The sequence below is a fragment of the Simochromis diagramma genome, unplaced genomic scaffold (genome assembly GCF_900408965.1).
Source record: "Simochromis diagramma unplaced genomic scaffold, fSimDia1.1 OVJJ01000644.1, whole genome shotgun sequence".
NCBI lineage: Eukaryota > Metazoa > Chordata > Actinopteri > Cichliformes > Cichlidae > Simochromis > Simochromis diagramma.
The window spans coordinates 1,670,981-1,694,849 of record NW_024387201.1 but is presented as its reverse complement, the minus strand read 5'-3'; the positions used below and the strand labels follow the sequence as shown (position 1 = coordinate 1,694,849).

Sequence of the window (23,869 nt, the reverse complement as noted above, 5' to 3'; positions counted from 1 at the left end):
ACAGGAACTGAAGATCTGGGAATAAGTCCAGAGTTCTCTCACGTTCTCTCTCAGCGCTGCTCTCTCCTCCAATCTGAGGGATTTTCTTAATATGGCCAGAAAGGGAGTGAAAGGAGGCCGAGCGAGAGCTCGAGGGTGGAAAGCAGTTCAAATGTCCGTGTTCCAGCTGTCGTCATGGCCAAACTAGACCCGTGTTAAACTGTTGTAGTGTACACGGCTGAGTTCACCACTCAGAAACACACTAAGACTCTTAAGGTCAGAGTGATTAACTTTGAGAACCAACCTGAAGCGACTGCATTTATTCTGATGAGGTCACATCACACATGTAACTGCAGACTTTAAACAGGACCAGTGGCACTGTCTTTCTACAGCGCAGGGATGGCTGTTTGCCTCAGCAACAGCTCGTTGATAGTTTTTGTTTTTGTGATGTTTCTTCAATCCAGCGTGAACGATGAATGAAAATAGCACGTTCTTAATATTTGTGACAAATTTCATATAAAAATATTTGTAAAGTATTTTTCTGAAATATAACTATATGTCTCTCAGAAATTGTCCTGAGTCGTCCTGTGCAGTGTGACATTTTTCATTTGTGTGTCCGAACAGAAAATATGCGACTTTTCAGATTTTAAGCAGCCAGTACTCTGACTTTTGTAAAGCTTCCTGTTGCCCACAGGCTGAATACTGTTTAAGTTCGTCCACTGCAGCCACCAGTGAGGGTGAAGTGTACAGGTAACCTTTTCACAGTAACCCACCCACGTTCTCACAACACAGTCCAGCCTCACAGTGTGAAGACTCAAAATAACCAGCCTCAGTATGGAAGTATAAACATAACAAATCAAATTAAATGTCCCATTTGAACTTTGTGAAACATAAAGTGGATTAATTATGTAAGAAGCAGAAGAAGAACACCTGGATCCACAGGCACCTAACCCCAGCACAGGTGAGGGAACAGTGACCGACAAGTTGTAGCATATGTAAAGCTGTTGAAAGGCTCCAGATGATGACATCATTGAATATACAGAGTATGAAAAGCTGCTCTAAAAGCCAAAGGAGCTACTGTGAGGAATGTGACTAACTCAACATGTTGAGCTTTGTTTGACACACTCTGTGCTCCTCTTTTTACAGAGTGCTGTGGAAAAGCCTCGTGTCACCTTGTGTTTTAGTAGGAAAATGGGAAACGTGCATGTGCGACGAAACGTTTGCAAACTTTTAAAAAAAATCAACATATGAGGCAAAAACTGAGCCAACATTTGTTGTGACCAAATGTATGTTTCAAGACATCCTGAACACTCTTTGATTTCTTTAAGCATCCTTCAGGAATATTTCATAAGAGATGTTGTTCTTTGAAAGTCCAGCGTTGTGTTTTTGTCAGACTGTAGCCTGTGGTCCTCGGTGTCGTTCTGCACTCATTTATCGCCTCGACCACTTCTTTCAAAGATATTATAAAAACTCACAGATGTACAAACCACATGAATGTTACATTAACAGATCACTTCAGCATGAATTCATCCTTTGTGAAACAGGAAGTGATCCCTGCTTCATATACATCATCATTATGGGGTGCACCACTGCCTCTGGACAGCCACATTTCAACAGTTCATCTCTCAGCCCAAACAAGAATCAGAGTTATGACCCCTGATGCTCAGCTGTTCTGTTCCCATATTGTGTTTCACGCTACAATGACAATAGTAAAAATAACAACTATTCAGTGCCATGAAATCTATTTCCTGATTGTTGGATAGTCAATACACATATGTCTCAGATATGTCTCACATTTTAATATTAGACAAAGATGACGGATGGATTTTTAAATGATGGTCCAAACCTGTGTGGCCAGTGTGGAAAAGTAACTGCTGCCCTTGTTGTGACAAACACGGGATCACCTGACACTGGAACAGAAGGAAAACTGGATCTTAATCATCTTCAGCAGAGCCTCAGTCTGCCTGCTGTTTTGAACTGAATAACCAGAGAAATAAGAAACTAATACTTGATAATAATACTCACTACAGTGCTTCAATATGGCTTTGTCTATGTGTCAGTGTGAGCCAGCACGAGGCACCGTTGGCTCTGACTGATTATTAGACATAACAGAACTAACATTGTGTGTGTGTGTGTGTGTGTGTGTGTGTGTGTGTGTGTGTGTGTGTGTGTGTGTGTGCGTGTCTGAAGTTACATTACTGTTTTGTGTGTCTTTGGGTCTCACATATAGCTGGCATGCACACTCACACACATTAGACATAGAAGTGTATCACTGTGTGGTGGGTGTGGTTTGTGGCCCAGCTGCAGGGGAGGGGCGGAGCAGAGGGTTTAGGGTGTGGTCCTGGGGGGGTAGGCTGGCTGTCGCAGCTGACAGCAGTCATCTAATCACACTTCCCTTTTTTCAGTAGAAGGCTGGGACCTGGAGGAGAGGTCTGGAGCTCTGCCGTAGCGACGGGCATGGGGAGCTGCTCCGTAAAGAAACGACACAGTAAATAAAACAAGTAGCAGTGTGTCCGAGGCATGGGGACGTTACACACAGACTTATCTCCAAGCTGAAACAGGAGCAAACAACCCCACTTAACCTAATTACCTCTTAGTCTGTATAATGTGGAAACTCTTCATTATTCCTGAAGTTGTGATGTCCTAAGTCTGTGTAAGTGACGCCGTGGCAGACATCAGAGTGTGCTGCTCGGTCAGTCTGTGTCTCATGACTTTGGATCCACACGGTGTTGTTTACAGTCCCTGACACCACATATTACATGTGTTAAAAGAGTGCAGGTGCAGGAGGGTTTACCTGCTGCTTGGTGCTGTAATGACAGTGAGCGCAGGTTCATGTTGATGTTTGCTTGGATCTTTAACTGTTCCGTTCTCAGCAGTTTGCATTGTTTTGAGTCTGTTGATGATCAGATGAGGAGCGTGTGGTGAAGTCCACTAATGTTAAACTGATTATACATCTCCAGTGTTACTGTGTAGCTACACCGCTCTATAACCATAACAAACAGTTAGAAATGATACATTCTGTCTATCCAGGCTCATCTACAGCAGCTGGCACAGCTGGCCTAATTGACTCTTTCATAGGAATTTCATACCCATTCACTCCTCAGGCTATCCTCAACAATCAGGCTACAGGTAGCTTCACATATTTCAGTAACAGCCTCTTTGTACCTGGAATATTTTAACCTGAATATTCGTGGCAAAGAAAAAAAAGAAAAGGCTTTTATTATGAAACTGTTGCACTTAATAAACTGGACCAACTTCATTCTGGTTTGAGGGACCTGTACTGGTCTTCAGGCTGTGTGGGGATAGAAGAAGAGACTAGCAGCTACAGTATCAAAAGGCTAGGCAAGCAAGTGAAGCTCCTATTATGATTTATTGGTATTAAAGCTACCATCTGTCAGCTTTATATGTAGGCAGGGCTTTAGAAATCATTCATGTGAAGCATCACAAAGCTAATTATTCTGCTTGGCTGCCAATACAAAGACTGAACCTGCTTTCAGCACAAATGCATCTATAAAGGTTCCATGTTTTAATGATCTTCTTCTTCTTTTTGCTTCTCCCTCTGAGGGCCACCACGCCTAATAACTGGCCTCCATTTCAACCCATCCCTAACATCCTCTTATGTCACAACATGTCCTGCTTCACAACATGCAGGACTCTTCTTCATACTCGTCATCTTCCTCTTTCAGGATAAAACACAACATTAACAAAGTCAGCTGTTGCACTTCATTAACATGTTTATACAATACGTGATGCATTTAATCCTGTCTGGCTCTCTTCCACAGCGCGTCTTTGTCTCCCTGCCCTCCCCCCCTCCCTCAGCCTGGTTCTGCAGAGTTTTTCCTTCCCGCTGTCGCTGAAGCACTTGCTGATAGGAGACTATATGGCTCTTAGAGTTACCTCTGATTTCTCTGTATTATTGCAGCGTCTTTACCTTGCAAAGGTGACTGTTTTTATGATGTGGCTCTATGTAAATAAAATTAAATTGAACTTGTGAACCCAAGTCTTCTACAGGTTGCCTGACAATATGTTTTCTCCCAGAACAGGCCTTCACCTCTACCAGCTGACTCTTGAAAAGCTGTGCTCAGTTAATAAAGCATGTGCAGCCTCACTGTGGACAATAATTTTTTATTCAATTCAATTCATTTTTAAAGAATACAGTGTGGCCCTTAGACAAGACTATGAGACTGCAGCTGGCACAGAGAAGAACCAAAGCACAATGTGTTTGAGGCTTTGACCATCACAATTTATCACCATCACAATTTATCCTCGTTTTGCAGCTGCTAATCCAGCTGTGTGCAAATGTTAAAAACTGTTAGCAAATAGACAGTGATTCAAATGTACTACCACCTTAATAAATTTGTTTGGTTTCTCTTTAATGCATTGTTCTGCCTCAGCTGGTCTTAAAATCCACTCTGTACCTAAATATAGGCTTTAATATGGGAGCCACTTTTATGTGCACGTGTAACATCCTTTAAGTTTGACTCAGATGGAAAGTGGGGGAGCTAGATGAGAGAACAAGGAATGCAAGTAAAGAGGCACATTTGTTTAATAACCTGCAAGTGGCTTTTAATGCACTTTTTATGGGTCCAAGAGCTCAGGCCGAGGGTCTGTGTGCAGGACTACATGTGCACAGTTTGTCCAGCTCTACGAGTGTGTGTGCATGCATGTGTGTGCGTATGTGTGTGTGTGCATGCGTGTGTGTGTGTGTGCGTGCGTGTGTGCGTGTGTGTGCGTGTGTATGTGTGTGTGTGTTTGTGTATGCGTGTGTGTGTGTGCATATGCGTGTGTACAAGAACAAGAGATGAAAAGTAACTGCAAAGTAACCATTACTGACATCACTTTAATAATTGAAGAGTTCAGCTTTGAAGCTTTGTCCTTGTTCGTTCCTGATTTTTTGCTGTTTTCTCTCAAACACAATATCTTTACGTACGTCTTTTCTCATCAGCGGTCCCTTCCCACTGGGAATGTCTTTCTCTTTGCCTGTGACATTTTTGGTCTGTTTAGTTGCAGCTGTACTTAAACACTGTGACTTGTCCTCCTTTAAAAGGAGCAGTCAGGCCAGCCCTGCTCCTTTTAAAGGAGGACAAGTCACAGTGTTTAGGTACAGCTGCTGAGCCCACAGTGTGTCAGACATAGCCCGACAGGAAAAACGTAATCTTTTCTTTTACAGTCTGGTGCCCAGTTGTCACACTCTTTAAGAGAGAAGCCCTTCGTGTGGCATTAGAGCTCGTTCATTCCTCAGTGACGTTGTGAGTTTTCCACAATTTTATCACACACTTTCATATCAGCTTTCACTCTTCACTGATTTAATCAGACCTCTATCACCGTGTGAAGAAGATCGGATCAGCGCTGTCTTTCTTGAGATCTGTTTTTCCAGTTATGAGTCATTTATTTCTGTAGCTGCAAACAGATAACAAAGATGACGATGAATTCATTTCACAACACAGTAATGGTCCATCATATCGAAATCAACCATGAAGTATTTATAAAAGATACCATGATGCCACTCATTAATTCTGGATTTCATAGCCAGGAGCTTCAATTTAAGCTTTCTGGTTGCCATCCATCAAAAATAAAATAACTGAACCTGATGCACATGTTGAATTTATAATGTTCTAATAAGTTATAAATTCATTTTTCTCTCACTGTTTAAGTAAACCTACCCCTGAAGTTATAGACTGATCATTTCTTTGATGGTGGGCAAACTTACAAACTCAGCTGGAGTTCACATCATGTTTTCCCTGACTTGACCCCTCATCTCTGAACTGTTCCTCAGACCTGATTCTGGGGACCTCTGCTACTCACTGTCACTCTCATCCAGTTCACTGTCCTCACCAAGGGGCTGACCTTTTGACCTTAACTGTCCAATCAAATTCTTTCCTCCCATGAAATTTCTCTTAACCATTATTGCCTAAAGACAGTGGCCTAACTGCACAATGTTGCCCTGAGACAACAAACCAAGAAAGGCTGATTTAGTAAATGAATTACAACAACTGAACAACTAAAAATAGGATTCAGATGTTCTTGAACATGTGCATATTTTTAAATATGCTTATTTCATTAAAAATGCATAAAAATGACATTAGCCTTAGCAGTAGCTAGCACTCTGTCACATGCAGATTTGGCACCAACCCCCAGGTCAAAGGTCAAACCCTCTGCTACTCATCGTTTTACTGAATACCAAAGTGTTAAATCCAGAATTCAAAATCCTGCTCCTCACATACAAGGTCTTGAAAAATCAGGCCCCATCTTATCTTAATGACCTTGTAGTACCATATCACCCTATTAGAACAGTTTGCACTTGGACTGTACTAGACAATACTAGAGTATTTAAAAGTAGAATGGCAGGCATACTAGTTATTATTCATCTCTGGCTCTCTTCCACAGCTTGTCGTCCTTCCAGTCTTGGCAGATGGCCCCGCCCCTCCCTGAGCCTGGTTCTGCCGGAGGTTTCTTCCTGTTAAAAGGGAGTTTTTCCTTCCCACTGTCGCCAAAGTGCTTGCTCATAGGGGGTCATATGATTGTTGGGTTTTCTTTGTTTTCTCTGTCTTATTGTAGAGTTTTTACCTTACAATATAAAGCATGTCTTTAGTGTGCCTCATACACCATTTAGCGTTTCAGAACACAAAGATCTTGACAGTGAAAACATTCATCTCAAGGCTTTGAATGAAACCTCAGTCAATGATGTCACAGTGGCTACACTCGTGTTTTATATACAGACACAGATTTTTCTCCCTAAAACGAAACCTTTGTTTTTTGCTTCATCTGTTTTCCACTCACTTATATGCGCATGTCTGCAAGCGTGTATGTGTGCGTGTGTGAACCAGTATGTATTAATCAGAGCCATATGTCTGCAGTTGTGAGCTGGTCCAGTCGATCAGTGACATCATGTGTATGCAGTTACCTCACCGCAGGCTCATCTGTAGCAGTAAACACACACACACACACACACACACAGATGGGACTTTGTGACCTTAAAGCACAGACTGAGCTTTTCTGTAAAGCTCTGTAACCTCCCTCCTTTGGCTCCCTCTCCTCTAGGTCCTGTCCTCTCTCACACTCCATTTCTAGGAAGACAATATAGAGAAAATACCACCATTATGCAGATCACACTTCTTCTAATACATGAAGATATCCTTTTCCACTGTGACAGCTGTAACAGGCTCTGAACTTACATAAGTGGAAGAAAGTGGACTTGATGTATGGATGGAGAACATGTTCTAATACACTTAGGAAAACTATTAAAAGATATTCCTAATGTTCCCTACATAATACACTCTCTCCGTTCTTGACTCCACTCTCACTTTCACCTCCCTAAACCTCTCTATCTCCTCCTCCCCTTCCGTCCATCCTCCCTCCAGACTGATGAACTGTGAGTAGAGGGCACAGCAGAGGCCGAACATTCTTGTTTCCTGAGCCAATGCTCAGCTGGAGAGCACTGAAACACAGTGTGTGTGTGTGTGTGTTCACACATACACATACAACCTCCCCATGTTGAGTCAGAGCAGGACCTGACAGAGAAACTCAGCTCCCTCAGTCTCGCTTAACAATAACAGACAAAAGGAAAGAGAGCAGGGCCTGAAAGACATATGACCACACAGAAATACCAGGCAAGACGGATGTGGAGCTTTACACACACTCACACAGACACACACACACAGACATACTCACGCACACACACATACACGCACACACACACACGCACACACACACACACACACACACACACACACACACACACACACACACACACACACACACACACACTCACACACACAGACACACACACAGACATACTCACACACACACGCACTCACACACACACACATACACACACCAGCATACAATAAAAGTGGATGAGATGAGAGCAGAGCACAGACCGGTGACATCATACCTATAAAATCCAGGCGCGGTCGTGACGTCACCAAGTAAAAAAGGCAGACACAGCGAGAGACTGAGAGAGAGAGAGAGAGAGAGAGAGAGAGTAACACCCCCAGCACCTCTGATGCTTTACCCGTTTACCAATTAAGGCTCTCACGGTGCAGACAGAGAGAGAGAGGGGGATCGAGAGGTGGAGGTAGAAAAGAGAAAAAGAGCAGAGGGACTATCTCTTTCTTTTCTTTTGCGCCACCAGTACCAATACACCCATTTCCCCCCACCGGGACTGAGCGTGGGGAGGGAGCTCCGGGACTTCGGTACGGACACACACACACATAAACACACCCTCTGTGACCACAGCAACATCTGCGCGCAGACGGAGCGGACAGAGAGGCGGAGGACGCACACACAGACGACTGAAGATCACAGGCTCCAGCACACAGGTGAGTTCGGTCCCGATGTGAGGAGGCTCCTCTCACACTGTGAGGCTTCCTGCGTGGCATGTGTGCTAAAGTTTTCTGTGTCAGCTCCGTGGGTATGTTTGCAGCGGGCTGGAGAGGCTCAGCCGTGAGTGTCCGCTGCTTCTGCCGCGGGTGCGGTGGATGGGTTTTCCTGTTAAACTTTGAAGGAGGTTCACTGAGTGCGCTGAGGGCTTGGCTGCCCTGGTGGTCCACGATTAGCCCCACGCTGTTCCTGCGTGTAAACTTTGTTTGCTGGTTTTTGCGCGCGTGCACCGCAGCAGCGGACTCCCCGGTGTTACAATTAGGGGTTCCACACCAAATAAGGTCATCCGCGGCCACTGGTGCTGTTTTACCGGGGGGCCAAGTGGTGGCCGCGTGCGCCCTCCGCCGCCGGGAGCGGGAAACCGCAAGAGCACGCGCGCCGCCCGGTCCACTTTACGTTGAGGACGTTTGAAAATGACCCAAGTGTTGACCTCCCGAAGTATCAGCGATCCACTGACAGCAGCCCGACTGAAGACTCGAAACGGCAAAGTCAGCTTTAAAAGTGCACCTGTCCCAGAGTTTACTCTCTCTTGAAATAATTATTCCTTCCAGTCTGGACTCATTTGATCTAATTTTCACGTAACACATTTCAGAAACACAGCTGGATGATCATCTAATTCTCAAAATAAGGAAAAGAAACGATAAGTTATGCAGTGTGAAGGTTAGACCCCTCCTAGTGGACCACACCTTTCATCCTGTGATAGCTGGCATAGGAAAACTGATCGATGAAAACATAAAAATAATGAGTCTGGCAATTATCAAAAAGATGCCTGCCAAGTATTTGTCAGTCAGTCGGTAATAATCATAATAAAGCTTCAGTTTCATTAAGTGCCTACACCTGATGCACATCATTGCAACATGTTTTGGTTCTTATGGTCAGCGGCTTCTCAAAGTGTGGCCAGATGGGAGGAAAGCTTTCACGCAGCTCCCATGTTCAAGGACAGCATGACCTTCGTTACACTTCATTTATCCACATTTAATAACCATACAAGCAAGGCAGCATTTCTCTTTAGTTTCAGCTCTGCTGTTCTTGACATCATTTGCAGATTAAACTGCAACAGCATTAACACATGCCACTGGAAGACTGGGAGGCTTACATCTATGTATCAGTACTTTACTATTTATAAGTTGTGATGAAGCAAACTGAACGCTCTGATCCAAGTCCAGTTTACAGTGTGGCAGTGTCCTTTCACTTAGCATTTGCAAGAAGCCTCTAAAGAACTAACTGTTGCCTATAGACATATTATATACAGTTATATAAACACAAACGTTCTTTTCAGTTCATGGCAGAGTGTAGGAGATAATCTAAGGAAGGTCCAGTCCAGACAGTCATGTCCACTTCACCAGTAAGCTTCCAAAAACAGAAAAGTGCTGTCATGATGGTTGTTTGGTGATGAGACTGCAGGACCTGAATGTGCCTCTTTTGTTCTTAAATGTAACCAGTTTTTTTTTTTTAAAGCTTTTCTGGCAGGTGATTTTATGGTGAGGTCATAACATTCCTACTGAGCTTTCATCTAAAGCGCTGTGGAGGACTGTGGGCTTCCTGTGCTCTACACAAACTCAGAGCTCCTCAGCTGACCTGTATCAGACACATCACCTTTACTTGGTTTTTACTGGTTACTAATTGTCACATACAACATGTGTGATTTAAATGAAATCAACCCCCCCCCCCCTCTCTACAGCAAATTTAAAAGTTTAGCTTTTGTCATGTGAATGCTTTGTAACAAACTCGATGACATATTAAAACTTAAATTCCCTAAAACAGAAAAATGTATGCAGACTTGGTGTTTTTCATGCAAAAATATTATGGTGAGATAAGACCTACAGTAAAAGTCTCGAGCCACCCCCACATTTTATTCGATTTTGTTTTTTGTGATCTTTTTAAAGTGGTCCTTAAGGGAGTACGTCTCAGATGTTAGTGTGTGGGCATTGGCTGCTTTGTCTTTCATTTTCAGCCCAGTCCTTGTGCCTGACCTTTGCTAAGCCATTTCACTGTGACCTATGATTCAATCAGGCATAAAAAAGGCAGCTAAGAATGAACCAGTGTGTGACAACACATAGTAACATTTTCATTTGTAATGCTGTTCATCTGTTAAACCATCTTTAGGCACTGTAGCAGATCCAGGAAACAGAGTTCGGTCAGGAATCAAATGGTGTTTCTGAACTAACTGATGAGCTATGTGGCCTTAAACAAAACAAAAAATGAGTGGAGGGTAAAAAAGTATCAGGTCTGAAAAACGACATACAGCAGATGAAACGTATGTCATAGTCATATCGTTAAGAAAGGAAAAGATCCAGCAACGAGCTGACACTGGACCGTTTGGGTAGTTACTAAGAAGCCGTTCTTGAATAAAGGAAATTACTCTAAAGGTTGAATTATGCTAAATTACACAAGAACGTGACTAAAAATCATTGGAAACAGCTTTGATGAGATGATGACCACGATTTTGAAATACTACAGTGAGTGTCTACAGATGTCTGTCACACATGGTGGAGGCTCTGTCATGGTTTGGGACTGGTGGTCCAGACTTAGGGTCTTTTTTAAAGAGAAGAATGTCTGGCTCCTTACCATCAGATGTTGATCCATCACGCAATTCCATCTGGAAAACATCCGATTAGCAACAGCTTAATTTTTCAGCATGCGATCCCAAACACACTGCCAACAAAGTAAAAGCAAAGCTGAACAGAGAAATACACAGTGGTGGACTCGGCTCCAGACTTCAGCATTATTGAAGAAACGTGGGGTCACCTTGAACAGCATTCGGTTTGTAAGGAAGACTTTGAAACGTCCCCCAAGAAACTACTCCTAAATACTACTTAATGAAATCACAGAAGGCTTGAATAAGAGAGTTCAGACTGTGTTGAATAAAGCTGATCACACCAAATATTGACTTCCAAGCTCGTTAGGATTCTCAGGTTTCGCCTCATATACTGTGTTTCTATATATGTTCACTTTCAGATGTCTCAGTTAATTGCTGCACCTTTTCCCAATTTCCTAGCAAAATATATCCAGTGAGTGGCGGCTTAAGACTTCTGCATACCACCGTCTTTATATTTAATCAACTTTCAGAAAGTTTGTCTATAGGTATCTATAGATACATTTGTTTTTGTTAAAAAAGTTGTTTAAAGGCAAAGATCCAATTAAATCCACTAAAATGAGAGACATTAAGCTAAGCGAGTTAGCTTTTCCACAGTTTGAGGACCTATGGCTGTCCTAGCATGCCTCCCCTAGCATGCCTCCCCTAGCATGGCTTAGCGGCGGGGTCAGTAGCCGCTGTTTGGGTCAGGTGTAGCCAGCACACCACAGATGTCAGGCCAAAGACTTCCTGTTCTGTGCAGCTATTAATATTTGCAACGCCAACTAAAAAAGGACAATGAAAGCTAAACTGTTGATGCTTTCGAGGCTTATAGCTTCCTCTTATGATTTACAAATGGATTCACCTGCATGCAGACAAACACCAGGCAAATGTGGTACTACTCAGACTGACTGGATTTCTGCCTCTCTCTCATAAATATAAAGATGTATATACTGTGAAGACAAAAGAGGATGCTGGTGTGGTTCATCTGATGCAAACAACTCAATCAAACGTGTCCTTATTTGACATGTCTTGTCCTACTTTCAGCTAACAAGTGCCACCGTTACCACACTGTCTACAGAAACTGGAGGGGAAAACCATAATTTAGGTGTAATCTCTGCTTCTGACTGGCTGTCTCCACACTGTCTTGCATGTAATGTGGCTGGCAGTGTTATCGCGTGCAGTGTTACATTTCCTGTGCTGAGTTTTGCTCTGCTCACGCTTGTGGCTGATTGGGTGGGGTAAGTGATGAGAAGCTGAAGCTGGGACAGGCTGGTGCTATACAGCTATATAAGATTCACTCAAGTGGAGACTGAGTCGACACCTTTCTGTGGAATAGAGCTTATATTCGATATTTGTATGAAGACACACATACACGCACACAAACACACACGCACACACACACAAACACACACGCACACACACAAACACGCATGCACACACGCACACACACACACACATATATACCATGCCCCATAGACAGGTCGATAGATTTCACATTTGACTATTTGATGAAAAATACTACAAGACATCCAAAGCTCTTCCCTTCTTCTATTTGTTCCATAAATCAGTGGTTTTCATCTCTCAGGTCTTCACTCGTACCTCTGTCTTAGCACTCCAGCCTCTGGGTTTCGTCTCGGCCGATCCAGGGAATGAGGCATATACTCCTGTTGTACTCACTGTGATCTTTGGCTGGAGGCCTCCTTCACAAGCAGAGAATAACAGTACCACATTTAGTTCTGTAACCTTCTGTTGGATTTGGCTCTCTGAAATCTTTTCTCAACACTGACGTGGTCAGGTTGTGTTTTTACAGCACTCATTCGTGTTCTTACCTTATTGTCTTTGAGCTTAGAGTCTAAACTGAGGTCCTGATGTGTGGGTAAAAAGTTTGAATGACACATTTTTCAGTCTGTCTTGAAGCATTAGTTAGATTAACACTGATGCAGCTTTTGGGCACTTTAATGAAGTGATTTTAAGTGATTTTCTAATTAGATTTCTGTGGTGATGGCAAAGTCCTCAACAGCACTCAGCAGAGGAGGCTGTTGTACATTTGAACTCAGTGATGATGTCACAACAATCAGTATAAAAAGTGGATACGTCCAAAAAGCAAATAACTGGAACACTTCCAGGACAGAGAAGTGTAGTACCATAATCAAATGCTAGGGGGAGACAAATGACAAGCGAGAGAGCTCAGTCTTGCCTTGGTGAGCTCTTGCCGTCCCGCCCTGCGTGTTGTCTCCTGTTTATTTTCTAAATTCCTCTAGAACAATAGGCCTCTATATGTGCTGGATATTCTGCCAGCTTCCTCGGCTTTCACTTACTTCCAGGCAGAACTTCATTGAGCTCTCTGGCATGAACAAACCACAGATTACCCCCCTCCAAGCCTTTCCACTCCAAGCATCTATTCACTTCTTCTTTCTGGTACATTGTGTTTATTTGGCCTGTTTTCTGCTCTGCCACTGTTGTCGCACATTGCACACTGTAAAATGATGTGAATTACACAATTAAACCAAAACGATCTAATTGTATTGTTCGATTCTTTAAGTGACCACAGGATGATAGAAGCATGCTGGTGCCACTCGGTGTGTGTAGCATTAACGGGACGCTTTTATTGGGGTGTTATTAAGTCTGGAGGCTCCGTGGTTGTTATGGGGGTGAAGAGCATTCTTCAGATTCTCCTTTGACCAGACACACACACACACACACACACAAAGGCCAAGCATTCTTGATGGCTGCTGGCCGCACTTTGGCTCCTGGCACTGAACTCCTTATTTAGTCAAAAAGCTGCAGAGTCACATCCAAGCCCATCTGTAGAGCTGCTGCTGGTGTGTTACTCACAGGAAAAAAAGGAATTTAAAGGTCAGGGTACACAGATAATACTGACGTCCTGCTTAGAATACATAATCAGATGTTGGACACTACAAAGCAACAGAAACCACTGAGCTACAAATCTGGTAGTTCATCAAACGTCCTGTTCAGTCCTGCTGGTCACACTTTGGAAATAAGTTGCTAACATGTCCGTATCTTATTTATGTGAATATGAATGCTGTACATTAGACTTTTGGCCACCACCATGATGCCTTTTGCTTTGAGGAGCCAAAAGTGGCCATATTTAAACTCACCTTTAAAGGGTGAAGTGCCCAGTTCCCAACTAATAGTAACAAGCCTGTTTAGCAAGCTTCAACCATAAGTTGTATGTGAAGGAGTGGACTAACAAAAACCTCTGACACACTGCACTGCACCACAACAGTGGTACAGACTTATTATTTGTCAGATAATTTCATTCAAAAACCACAAGAAGCACCCATCTGATGGTATAAAGCACAGAGCTTTCATGTTACAGCTTGGCTATAGCTCAGGTGGTACCTTCCGATCTACTGATTGGAAGGTTGGTGGTTCGATTCCTGGCTTCCCCTAGTCTGCATGTCAAATATCCTTGGGCAAGATACTGACCCCAAATTGCATGAGTGTGTGTGAATGTTACTTAGAAAGCACCTAGAAAAATGTGCTTGTGCGAATGGGTGAATGCACAAGTTGTGTAAAGCGCTTTGAGTGCTCAGAAGAGTACAAAAGCGCTATATAAGAACGAGTCATAGGCTCTGTCAGGCTTGGTGAGCTGTGCTCTGCTGGGAATGCTGGGCAGATTCCTTGAATGTTTAGTGGCTTTTGTGTGTGCAAGACATGAATCAAAGACACAGACTCGGCGCTGAATGAAGTCCTAACAATATTCCTTTATAGGGGACTGTCGTGTTGAACTAAAGCAGCAGATTGTGTTCTCTTAATTGTACAAGCACTAAAACTAGTAGTGTTGTCGTCTCTGCTGGGATGGCTGGCAGGCTGACACGCCCCTACTTAGCTGCTCTGCATTCTTGCTACACGTACCAACCTGTGGTCTTATTCAGACTCTGCTATCAGTACTAATAACAGTTTAGAAGTCCTGGGTTTATCTGTCCCTAGGCAACATATCTCTGCCCCCCTCCGCCGCTGCCTCTTTGCTTCTTTCTCAAAGTTCCCACAGTAGCTGGCCATCCAAGCATCTGATCCAGTTCTGTTTGATCACCCCTATGGAGTGTCTCTCACCCACCCACACCAAACGGAAGGCAGCTGACATGTCATGTAGAGCAGCGCTGGCTGCTCGAGAGCATGCTTTTCTGTTGGCGCATGGATTCAGACGAGCAGCCAGCTAAGACAGATTGTCCCAGTTCTGCATGTGCACAAACAGCTCGACTTGTTGAAGGTTGTTATGGGGAAAAGATTTCCTGTTGCTGTTCTGTTCCTCATCTTTATCTGCATCATGCATCCTCACGCTCTCGCTGACTCCCAGAGAAGACCATTAATGCTGCAGTAGCTCCAGCCCAGGCCTCGGGTGGTGTCACTGTGGTTGAGGCTGGTTTGCTGTCACCAACAGTTATTCCAGTGTAGCTGTAAATTCGGGGGTGGGGAGTTAAGATTGCAATGAAGACTAAAGCTCTCCCAAACCCTGCAAAACAAAAACACTGCACGTAAAAGTGGGGATTTGTTCGTATTTCAGAACTGGATCTCAGGTTCTTCCAAGAATCTGAACTTGGCCCCATTATTTCCTCTCTAACTAATAATCTGATCCACATCAGCTTGGAAACGCACAAACACTGCGCCACACCCTTTCCTCAAGGCCTGATCTTAGGACTCATTGGTCTTGCTTCTTGTGTAAGCTATGTGCATGCAGTAGCATTTATGTGGGGCCGGTATGTTTGCTCATGCCCAGGCTAGCTTATGGTTGCATCACCTTTTACTCAGCTTGCAGCAGTATGTGGTTTAGACTTGAAAATAGAAAAATGCAAATACAGAAGTCGGTGTGCTGTTGGTGTGGTCGTCACAACTGGAACTAGTGTGTCAGTATGTCTTCAGTTTTAACGTGATTCAGCTCTGCACTCATCACGGCACTCTCTGTTCTGGAAGTTCTCACGCTATTGTCTGAATTCAGACAGTTCAGGCTCTAATTCAGATGAATTTCATGTCCTTAGTGACGCTGAAGCGTGACAGTTTCATTAACACAAATGGAGTTTCAAAAATGGTCAAGTTTTATTACACTGCAAAAATGCATCAAAGACGTGTGAAATTAAAAATTAGTTCAAATAAAAGGTCATCTTATTTATATACACATTTCATTACAACTTAAACTCACTGTGCTCATGAGTCATCCACACTGAGTTAATAAAACACCATGAAAGGAATTGGTTGGCGTCTTCATAAATCCAGTCTGTGGGGATTCCAAGCTGGTGTACTCCCAGTGCTGCTTTCAAGCCCAGCTAATTGGGAGGGTTGCATCAGGAAGGGCATCCGGCACAAAATCAGATGAGTCCATCCCCAAACCGCTGGGTAAATAGTGGAGCAGCCTAGAGTCCATTTGAAAATGACTGTTTTTACAGAGTCAGCGGGACTCTGTGTACATCCTGGAGTTTAATGTACTGAATCTCCTTTGATGTAAAGCAATAATGAGGTAGGTAGCTAACAAAGTCCATGACTGGTACATGGTGGTCAAATCTGCCGTCCTTGAAACAAATGCATTTACACTCGACGTATCCTCCAAGGTTTCATATTAAAGCTTTGCAGCGGTGGACCAAACCACAAACTGTTGCTGTACTGCCATTTGAGGACGTGCACTGTTATCCTCCTACTTTAAAAAAAAAAAAAAAAAAAAAAAGGTTTGGGCTCTGAGTTAATGTCTTTTGAAATGCAGTGCTCCAAGAATGGACACATCTTCGACTTATGACAACCACTGGAAATTAGACCATCTGAATATGTTTAAAGGGGGAGGGGCATGTATCCAGCCAAACATTAGATAGCAGGAGGAATCTGAGTATTTGAAGTACAGATTACTTCATGTCCTTGGCTGAGACCTTCTAGTCGTGCTTTGCTTTATGGTGGTCTAAGCTGGTTTCTAAAATAAAGGAACTTTGTGCGAATGTTTAACGTGACTCATATCTGATCCCAGACTCTAAAGCCATTGTTGATGGAAACCTGAAGCTGATCCTGGGTCTGATTTGGACCTTGATCCTGCACTACTCCATCTCCATGCCCATGTGGGATGAAGAGGAAGAGGCAGATGATGGCAAGCAGAAGACCCCCAAGCAGAGGCTGCTTGGATGGATCCAGAACAAGCTGCCTGAGCTCCCCATCACCAACTTCAACAGAGACTGGCAGACCGGCCGGGCCCTGGGAGCCCTGGTTGACAGCTGTGCTCCAGGTGAGCTAAACCGTGAATGTGTTGAGGTGTTCTGGGGTCTTTGGTGTGTGGGTGTGTTTACCCTACTGCTAGGGGCTGAGCCTGAGACGAGCCCAGTACCAAGAACGAGATGCATTTATTTCAGAAAGACGAGGCTCCTGTCTCGATGTTCTGCTGCTCCAGTGAAGATTCAGTATTTTTAAACATGTTCTTGGACACATGCTATAAAGCACTATACAAATACAGGCCATTTTAAAAATTAGTCGCATATTTATTTTATGTTAACCGATAAAGAATCATTAAATTTGGAGTGTTCAGTGATCACACCAGTGTGGTGAGAAGCTACTTTCAGCTTGTCCCACAGGCTCACAGTAGCAAGTCTGCATGTTTGAGTTTGACACCAGTCCTTCCTGACCTGACCCCAGAGGGGACTTGTGTCTTTCACTTCCCGAGGGAATGTGTAAACCATGTTGCTCTCATTTGGTAATGTGGCTCACCAAGTGAGACACACAAAGGTAGTAAATAACTACACAACAATAATAACAAGAGCCAATCACAATAAGTGACACTGCAGTGAAACAGAAAAACACCCCCGTCACAAGCAGCAGAAATGCTGAGGTGTGTGTCTGTAGAGATGCTAAAATCAATAATCAGGCAAACACAGTTCAGCATTCATTTAAAGCTGACGTGTGAAACGGTCCCTCGACCTGTGTGCAGGTCTCTGTGGCACGTAGTGACACACTTCAGTCCAGCAGCTAGAGAGGACTTAAAGATTGTGGAACTAAGCAGTGCACTGACGCAACACTACCACTCAAACTGCAACGCCAACCTCGCCTCATACGTCTACATTAAACACACAGCAGTGACTGACAGCTGGAGGTTGGGTGAGGGGAAAAGCATGATATTCTCACGTGTCAAAACAGATGGGAAGAGTGATGATGAGCAGCTAGAGGGGGGTACAGAGCTCTGTCGGGGGACAAAGGAGGTTTCTGTTTACATGCCTTGGAGTGTTTTGGCGTTGCTATGGCTCACCAGCAACCTCAAGCTGGAGACGAGGCCTCCACAGGAAGCAAACAGATTTACTGCAGTGTCCTGAAATGACAGCCATCAGACTTACCAGCAAGTAAATAACTGCTAACATGGCCGCATTTCCAGGACAGGCTCATCATTCAAGGGTCAGACATGTCTGGTGAGTCAGAGTTGCCCACACCTACGTACTGCTGCAGAGATTGGACATTCTGCCTTTATCTTCTGGATATCATCAAGGCTACAAGTTTGGAGTCAACATGTTGTCCTTAATTAGACAGACTGGCTGTAACAGGAAGCACTCGATGTCTAATTAATCAGAAATGCTGTTTCACTGTGTAAAGGGGATCTACTCTGCTTTTACTCAAACTTCTTATTTATCTTATACAGCCCTGGCACAGCTCCTTAGTGCAACCTTAAACAGTGGCTGGGTGGGGCAGAGCTGTATGCTTCAGATGACCATATTGGGGATTTCTGCTCTCATTGTCAAGACATCTGAGTGTTGGAGCCCTCTGAAGCCAGGACACATGATTTTAAATTATGCAAGTGTTAATAAAATATGGAGCAATGACAGAAAATTAGCAAAGACACGACAGATCCACTCTCAGTGGTGAAATGCAGAGCTAGCTGAGCTCATACATGTCATCAGGAAAAATGTCCACTCTGCATTAGCATTTCTAGCAAGTTCAATATCATTAAACACTTTCTTTTTCATTGAGATCTTATACTCGTCATAATCAGTACAAGCCAGTACTATAAATGAACCCTTCTGCTTCATATAGTGAATCCATCTGACCTCTTATTCCTGCAGGTCTGTGTCCTGACTGGGACCAGTGGGATCAGACAAAACCAGTGGACAACGCACGTGAAGCCATGCAGCAAGCTGATGACTGGCTCGGCATTCCACAGGTGACCTGATAATGAAGGAGTAACATTAAAAAAGCTGGATATTGGAACACAGTTCAATCACAATCATGTTTTCCCCATAGCTAACGTTTAACCAGAGTTATCTGCCTTTTGGAGGTAAATGCACTGCTTCCTGCTGGTCACTGTGGCCAGTCACAAGTGTTTTACAAATAAGCAACTGGTTCACTTTTGAACAGATTTTGCATATAAAGAAAAAACCTGCTTTGAGTTAAGGTGGCTTTGAGGATGACTGCATCATCTGCAGTTAATCTAAATGGAGGTAAAATGATGGAGCCTTTCACTGAGGACTGGTCATTGAAACTTGTTGGAGACTCTCATCCACAGGCTGAGAGGCTTTACAGAAGCTGCTGACTGATGAGTCTTTGGGCCTCTGGTTAACAGCAGGGGAACTTTTAAAATAAGAGTGTGGAGGTTGTTTCACCAGTAAACTCATCGTGTTCTTTCAGATTGTTCATCGTTTGCAGTCAGTCTGCCATTAGGCTGGTGTAGGTGATCATGCTACGCTCTGGAAACTATGACTGAACTCTTATCCACACCTGCTAATGACTTCACTCCCTCCGACACCAAACACAAGGAAGTGGTGTATTTCCTGAGGGTGATTGTTATCTGCAGTGAAGCTTTTTCCTTTTGGTCACAATCACAACATCTATCTTTGTACAGCAGCTCGTTTTTGAATCCTTACAGTGGTGCAAGTATTCTCTTATCTGAGTGACTGTCCCAGGTGATGGCTTTCTTTTTTTAAAATTAGTCAGTGAGCGGCCATTTTCATACCTGTCCGATTCTTGGTTCCCCCCCCCAAAGACCCCCTCAGTCTTATGTAAGGCTACAGAGGGTCTTTGGCAAACTAGAAATGGTAAATCTGTTCTGGTGCAGTCATGTGGGGAAACCTGACATTTGAGCCCCTTTTCAGCATTTACCAGGGAGCTTTGAAAGTGAACTCAGTTTTCTGTGCCGCCTGTGTGGCGTAACTGTGCTGTGTGTGTGTGTGTCAGTACTGCTGGCATGATTGGCACGCTGTAGCGTGCTGACAGTTGGCTCTGTGGTCGCTGGCGTTTCCGCCTTCAGCCGTGCTTCTGCTAAGAAACTGTCGGCGTCCTTCCCCTCCAGACTCTGTGGTTTGTCTGGCTCCTGGTTTGCGTGCGACTGTCTCAGGTACTTTCTAAATGCATACAGCTCGTGTGTGTGTGTGTGTGTGTGTGTGTGTGTGTGTGTGTGGTTTTAATCACACAATCAAAACATCACTGGGTTTGCCTGTGGGTAATCTCCACGGTAACTGATCAAGCCCTGCCTCTGTCTGCACAGCTGTCACCTTGGTTCTCCTACTACAAACATGCAAACAAGTCGTGGGGAGGGCTGCCCGCCGTTACATTTAGAAAAATGTTCCTCCTCGTCTCCTAGGTGATAACCCCTGAAGAGATTGTGGACCCCAATGTGGACGAGCACTCAGTCATGACCTACCTGTCACAGTTCCCCAAAGCCAAGCTCAAGCCTGGAGCACCTCTGCGACCCAAACTCAACCCCAAGAAGGCGCGTGCCTATGGCCCAGGTATGCCGGCATGCACGCGCATCACCACATGCAGCTGATGCACCTTTGCTTGTATCCACAGAGAAACTGAGCCTCATACTGCAGTGAGACATTTTTAACATGTTGTCTGTTGTGTGAAGGCGTCGAGCCCGTTGGTAATGTAGTGATGAAAAAGGCTACATTCACCGTGGAAACCATCAGCGCAGGAATGGGAGAGGTGCTGGTTTACGTGGAGGACCCTGCAGGCCACAGAGAGGAGGTCTGTGATCCATCCTTGTGTGTAACTTCTACTTTCAGTTTTGTTCATTTAAAAACGATTGTGTCTGTGTTCAGGCTAAAGTGACGGCCAACAATGACAAGAACCGTACCTACTCTGTTGTCTATGTCCCCAAAGTGACAGGCATGCACAAGGTGAGTGAAGAATTTAATGTTAAAGATGTGAGAAATAATCCCTAAAGTAATCTTTCAGGTAGAAAATGGGTTTTGCTCCACAAAGCAGTGATTACAGCTAACATGCCATTTTCCTGCTCTCCTTCCTTTGTAGGTGACTGTGCTGTTTGCAGGGCAACACATCTCTAAGAGCCCCTTCGAGGTGGAGGTCGGCATGGCTCAGGGAGACTCCAGCAAGGCCACAGCACAGGGACCCGGGCCTCGAGCCCTCAGGAAATATTGCTAACAAGTCCACTTACTTTGATGTGTACACAGCAGGTAATGTAGGTTTGTGCAGCTAGCTGTAACATCATGCCACATGGAGTGTTTAACTGTGTGTTTCCTCCTGTTTTTCTAAGGTGCTGGTGTTGGAGAGGTGGAAGTGGTGATCATGGACCCTGCAGGGAATAAGAACACTGTGACGTGCACCATTGAGGACAAGGGTAACAGCAGCTATCGCTGCACCTACAAACCCACCCAGGAGGGCCAGCACACCATTTACGTGACCTTTGCTGGTGGTCAGATCAGCAAGAGTCCTTTCACAGTTACTGTGGGAGAGGGTGAGCATATGTTAAAGTTTCACTGAGTGTAAATCTGGGAGGATGTCACTGCTAACTGAACACTTCTACCACAGCAGCCGTTTTAAAAGGTGTTTCTGCTTCTCCTGTGTCTAACCTCTGCTGTGTTCCTCTGCTGGATGTTATGTCTTCTTCTCTTTGATAGAAGCCTGCTGGCATCTGTCCTCTCTCTGGAACAGCCTCTTCCTTCCTGGGATCTCTTTGGTACCTACTCTGTCGTGTGTGTGTTTTTCCCCCCTGTAAACTTGCTGTGTGTGTCGGCTGCCTGTAAACTTCACGTGACTCGAGCGTCCACAGTGGTGTGAATCTCCTTATTTGGTGTTTTCAGCACATTCATGAAGAAACACATTCCCAGAAAATTAAGCTGTAGTGTGTTTGATCAGGAAACCAGTTCCTCATTACAGCCAATCTGTGGTCTTAAGTTAACGGTGACCTGGGTTACTAAGAATTATATTTACATGATTTAAATAGCTTTTAGCAGAACGGTGGGTGTGGCTGCTACCTAATAGTAACTCACTGTCTTTTTGAGATCCAGTAAGACGTCCATGTAGCCCGAGTCTGTCAGACAGAAAACAAATTCAGCTTGTATAATGGGCTCACAGAACAAATGCATTTGCTTTGGTGTTAAATGGAAAGAGCTGCACGGGTCCTACATTAACAAAGTAGTTAAGGGTTGCCACTTGCCAAGTATAGGCTGATCCCCTACTAACTGATAACGTTTAGATCATGGTCGTCCTTTAAAGTGAGCCTGTGGGGAAACAACAGGAGCTTGTAAAGAATTTCCTCAGTTTCACAATCAGAAAAACCAAAAGTCATTAAACAGCTCTGCTGCTAAACAGAAGGTCCCCTTAGATTGGGCTGAAAGACATTAAAAACAAAGTAACTTTGGTTTAAAACAAAACACAGAACAATCTTCTGCCATTAATGTGGTGTCTCTGTGTCCAGTAGCTTTTGCAAGTGCAACACATCTGAATACAATAACATGGACCATATCTTGAGACACTTTATCTTCCTGGAAGGCTTCCTTTGCTTTCTGCACTTGGTCTCGCTGTGACTCAGCACTGCTTTTTACAGTTTTAATAAAGTGATATGAAGGGATATCCCACTTCCTGTGTGAGGATAATGGCTCACTTCCTTCCCTGTGGTCTAAGAATTCCCTCTGCAGGAAAGGATGGGTGGATAACGGGGGGCATGCAGGGTAGTAGGAAGGAGAAAATAACATTTGCTTTCCAACAGATCTGGAGTGTGATGGATGGTTTGTGTTTAATGTCATTCACCTCACACTTCATTGGTCTTGTCCCCACTGAAATGTGGTCATAATGTTACTCGGCGCCGTGCCCGTCTCACTCGCTCTGTTTGTCCACAGCGTGTAACCCCAGCCTCTGCAGAGCCAAGGGTCGTGGTCTGCAGCCAAAGGGCCTCCGGGTGAAGGAGACTGCAGACTTCAAGGTTTACACAAAAGGAGCCGGCACTGGGGAGCTGAAAGTCACCATCAAGGGCCCCAGTGAGTTCTAATCCAAAAGTTCACATTGGTTTTTGTGCTTGAGGTGGGATTAATGTTTGCAATCTGAAGAGAGAAAACCCAACAAACGAATAAACACATCAGTAAATGAGGTTGTTGGATTTACAAAGCCCCAGATAATCTTTAGCTAACTGACAACAAACCAACAGAACAGTGAAGACGAACGAGCACAGCCAGCTGTTGTCACTGAAAGAGTAGCTCCTGACGTCTGCAGCCCTCCTCTGCGCTCTTTGACATTCAGACTGTCTTCACTGTTCACATCAGTCTTTGACAAATGCACTGTTATCACAGCACAGTGAGCCAGCTGCACAAACACCAGCCTGATCAGGCTGCAGAATCTGCTTCTTGTGTCCAACGGGAACAATTTTGTGCATAAAGCATTTTAAAAATGTACCTTTTTTTTTTTTTTTTTTTAATGCAACCTAAAATCACGATCGCCTCAGAGGATTTCTACTCTGAGCTATGGTTTTGTTTTCTTAAATGTGGTTCTGAGCAGCCAATGAATCTATTGTTTGTGGTTTCACTGCAAACAGACTGGGGATGCTTCCTCCTTCCTAAAATGATCAAGTAAGACTGGATTAAAGAAATAATGCAAAGGCATCTTGTTCACAGAGGGTCTGGAGGAGCCGTGTAAACAGAAAGACCTTGGAGACGGTGTGTATGGATTTGAGTATTACCCCACCACACCTGGAACATATTCCATCACCATCACCTGGGGAGG

At 44.1% G+C, this 23,869-nt stretch overlaps 1 long non-coding RNA gene and 1 pseudogene across 1 annotated transcript; both read left to right on the top strand.

Annotated features, from left to right (window-relative positions):
* Positions 1 to 7,723: 7,723 nt before the first annotated feature.
* LOC120745966 lies at positions 7,724 to 14,500 on the top strand. The gene is made up of 3 exons (XR_005698733.1): positions 7,724 to 8,939; positions 13,027 to 13,033; positions 14,490 to 14,500. It is a non-coding gene; the product is annotated as an uncharacterized LOC120745966 (long non-coding RNA).
* A 2,394-nt stretch (positions 14,501 to 16,894) lies between these two features.
* LOC120745985 lies at positions 16,895 to 23,783 on the top strand (annotated as a pseudogene).
* The last annotated feature ends 86 nt before the right edge of the window (positions 23,784 to 23,869 follow it).